The sequence below is a fragment of the Taudactylus pleione genome, unplaced genomic scaffold, assembly GCF_031769625.1.
Source record: "Taudactylus pleione unplaced genomic scaffold, aTauple2 ptg000390l, whole genome shotgun sequence".
Lineage (NCBI taxonomy): Eukaryota > Metazoa > Chordata > Amphibia > Anura > Myobatrachidae > Taudactylus > Taudactylus pleione.
In genome coordinates, this window is record NW_028284791.1 from 1,271,246 (window position 1) to 1,275,485 (window position 4,240).

Genomic DNA, 4,240 nt, shown 5'->3' on the forward strand with positions numbered 1-4,240 from the left:
TTATTATTCATACAGTCAGAGCGGCCAGGGAGCTTCCTCTCTCTGTGTCCTGGCCACCTGTCACATGCTCCCCCCCTGTGGACTGGCTCATGCTGCTGCTGGGCTTAATGATGGCTACCGCGATGGAAGCTCATCTGAGCTCCAATCGGGAAGCGGTAAGGGGCCGCTGAATTTGTACCTAAGGTACAATCAATGGCCGCGGGAGGGCTGCTGCACATACCTAACTGCAGCAGCAGATCCTCCCATGGCTTTTACTTTGCTCCGCTCTGATGCTAGCTCCGGGCTCCGGCATCAAGTGATCCCCACCCACCAAGTTCTCCTACCCAATCACCTCCTCCTCCCTCTATTCTGTGACCCCTCTGCGACGAGTCAGGGTGGCGCGCAAGTCCCTGGCTTCCTCCTTTATCGATCCACCTCCTGAGTCTGGCTTGTGGAAGAACAAATGTCCACTGTTGTGCAGAGAACTTGTCATCTGTGACAATCCTCCCCCAGCAAGATGTAAGTTACACGAGTACTTAAAATATATAGGGGGGTGATGATCAAAAAAACATTTAAGAAATGGGAGGTGGTGAGAATAAAATATAGAAGTGAAGGAAGAGTATAGATATAAAATATATAAGGGTAAGGAGGGGATGGGGTGTGAGAGATTAGCACCAAATATATAAAAGGGGTATACAGTGTTATACCCCTTTTATATAGGGTATAGGGTACAAAATTATGAAATATATATAGGGGAAGGAGTGGGGGGGCATTTATTACATGCAATGTTTAACATACTAGCGTGGGCAACTATAGTCAAAGAAGAAACACGATGGGCACTCACTGGATTTCATGAAAAGGATATATAATAAAACACTGTGGGCCAAATGTAATAGGGTGTCTTTTTTGGTAAATTGCGAGTTTGGTGCTAAACTCGCAATTTTTCACAACTCTCCAATGTAATAGGGTGTCTGTTCACTAAAACTCGCATTTTTCAGAGTTACTAAAACTCCCCATTCTCAAACTCGCATCCAGATGTTTTCACATTGAAAACAATCAACTCGCCCAATGAAATAGAGGCCCTCATTCAGAGCCGTACGCTCTGAGCAGAGCGCACGCTCTGAATGAGGGCCGGGCTCCATGAAAATGGAGCGTCCTCCTGGACGCTCGTATAGCTGTGGGTCACCACCCACAGGCTATACGAGCGTGCATTGTGATGGCCGCGATGGTCGTGACCATCGCGACCATCGAAATTGCGAGCCGGAGCCTGCGGTTGAGGTTTTCAACCGCAAGCTCCGGAGTGATTTTGGCTCTATCAGAGCCAAAATCACTCCCACTGACATCACTAGTGATGTCAGTGGGCCGGCTTCTGACGGGAGGCGTTCCCGTGGGAACGCCCCCGTCAGGGAGGCACGCCCCCGGCACGCCCACCAAAGGGGGCGTGCTGTCAATCAACATTGACAACACGCCCCCTTTGATCGGACACAACGAGCGAAGGACTTTCCTTCGCTCGTCGCGTCTGGCGCATGCGCACGATGGAGCTCCCTCCGTCGTGCGCATGCTCAGTCCATAACATCGACCCACTTGCGAGCGGACAGCCGCTCGCGAGTGGGTCTGAATCAGGCCCAGAGTGTCTGTTTCAGACTCGCAAAAAAAAGATTACCAAAAGTCCCCAAATAATAGACCTGCTTCAGGCTAGCGAGTACATCCTGAGCAGGTCAGATTAACACAGAAACATGCACATATCCATGAGATATGTACATGTTTCTGTGTGTACTTATGTAAAATGTTTTTAAATAAAAAAAAAATGATGTGCACCCCCTCCCCAAAAGCATAACCAGCCCTGGGCTTTATAAAGCCTGTTCTGGTTCTAAAAATACAGGGGCCAAAATGCGTAGGTGGCCCCTGTATAATAAGAACCAGCACAGGGCTTTGTTGAGTTGGTCCTGGTTCTGGAAAATCAGGGGACAAAACGAGTAGGGGTCCCCTGAAAATTCCAGAACAAGCACCGAACTCTTTCTAGCGGGGGGATAATGCCACAGCCAGGGAAAACCTTTCACCGGTTTCCCCGGCCAAAGCATTATCCCTGACCGCTAGTCAGTCCAGGCCGGGGATCCCTGGGGAGTTGGGTACCCCCCAATAAAGGGGTACCCCTCTCCAGGGCACCCCAGGCCTAGACTGATAGCCCGGGGCTATCCCCGGCACCCTAGGGTGGTGGGTGCCGGGTTGATAGTGTAAAGTGTAAAAATAAAGTTTTCATATTGTCTTTAGTTGTAGAACCACAAGTACCAGCAAGCCTTCCCTGCATGCTGGTATTTGGAGAACCACAAATACCAGCATGCGGGGCATTACGGGCCCGCTGGCACTTGTAGTTCCACAACTAAAGAAATACGTAAATAAACAAACATACACCGTGAAAGTATAATTTTAATAAAACATTCATGCACACTCCCACACACTCACACTCACACATACTCACCTAGTATCCGAAGTAATCCATAGGGGTGGACCTGAAAAAAAAATCCATACTCACCTCTCCTATGCGTCGATCACGTCCTCTTCTGCAAGTAGGCAATCCAGGGGTTAAAATAAAAAAAAGCAAAAAACTTGATCCATGTGGACTGAGCAAAGGTATGTGTGTACAGTACACAAACCTTTGCTCTGCGTAAATGACCGGGGCACACGTGTGCCCCGTCAGTGCAGGGGCCGCCAGCCAATCAGGGAGCATCTCCGTCAGAGCAGCTCCCTGATTAGCTGAATGCGGCCAGCCTGTGTGTTCCATAGACGTCTATGGTGAGAAATCCCCATAGACGTCTATGGTGGGAACCGCTACATCGTAGCCGCAAGATTAATTGATGTTACATCAATGATACAATGTCGCGATATCCAGTATAACAAACACAGCAGCACTCCGTGATTTGATTAATCGAATAGACTGTATTCAGTTCATAGTAGTAGCAACCTGCTTGCACTATTTGCAACGAGGGAGGTAGGAGAATAGATGTGGTCCATGAGTTTTAATAAAAAGGGGAGTCATATTTTGGGTAAGATGCCTAATGAGAGGGTATCTGTGGCATTATTTTTAAGTGTGTGTGTGTTTAATCTAGTGTATTATGTTTAATAGGGAAGTGTGTGCGTGCATGTGTATGTGTTATCCTGGGGTCTAATTTAAAAGGGGGCAGATTTTTAATGAGCAAGGAGAGGCGGCCAGATTGTCGATCTGGTGTTATGTCTAATTATTCTATAGAGGTCACTGTTATGATCTCTGTACAGAAGAGAGAACACTAGTATAGTTTCTGTTTTGTCAGATGTTGCTGGTAGGTTATGTATTTGTTTATAGTTCTTTGATATAACAAGTATTTTCTATGGCTATATAAACCACACCCACATTAGATACACCATGCCTCTGAGAAATGTATTATGCTATTTTTCCGTCGCATTTATTTGGTAGAAAATCAAGGGCCATATGCTTGTGTTTGCCCCCCAGGCTTAAAGTTGCCAGCCAGCCCCTGGTCCGATGGTTCTCGATGTTACTGATGTTTCTGCTGTCTTGCCAGGTATAGAGGACGCAAGTAAAGGGAAGAGGGTGGTATTATTCTGTGAAATGCAGGCGTGTCAGTGCGCTTGGATGCCGTTACAGGGGCGTGCATAAAGTAGCCACTGCGATGGTATACGCAGCTCGAGCTCCCACTGCGTGGGATGAGGTTTGAAATTTCTAAGTAAGGTCAAACCTTGTGCAACTGTGCATGAGGCTGCGATGGTAGTCGATGTTACCGATGGTTTCGCTATTTTGATAAGTATTACGGTTGTGGGCGTCCTTATGTTAGGCTGCAACGGCATTGCGATTGCAAACATTAGCATATTTTTGCAGAGGACCAGCGTGCGTAATTGCAGCTACGATCGCAATAGCGATCCGCAATGAATCAGGCCCACTGATTGGTAACAGATTTGCTGATTTTGCACATATGAGAGATCTCAGTGGTTTTTGCTGTTGGGGACATTTCAAATCACTTTCTCCATACGGCACAAACTCAGGAGAGTTATGTAATTACCCAGACAATTAGGCTGTCATGTGTATTCTTATGTCAGGGACTTTGCCAGATGTGTGAGTTACATATAGATAGACACAGGCTGTGCCCTCTGGGAGCCCAGGTGATGGTATATATGTAGGCTCCATGTATCAGAGGGTCAGAGATTGTATGGAAAAAGACGGCCTGACTTCCTACCAGCTGGAGGGCTAATGATGTAGACAGTGCGGGGA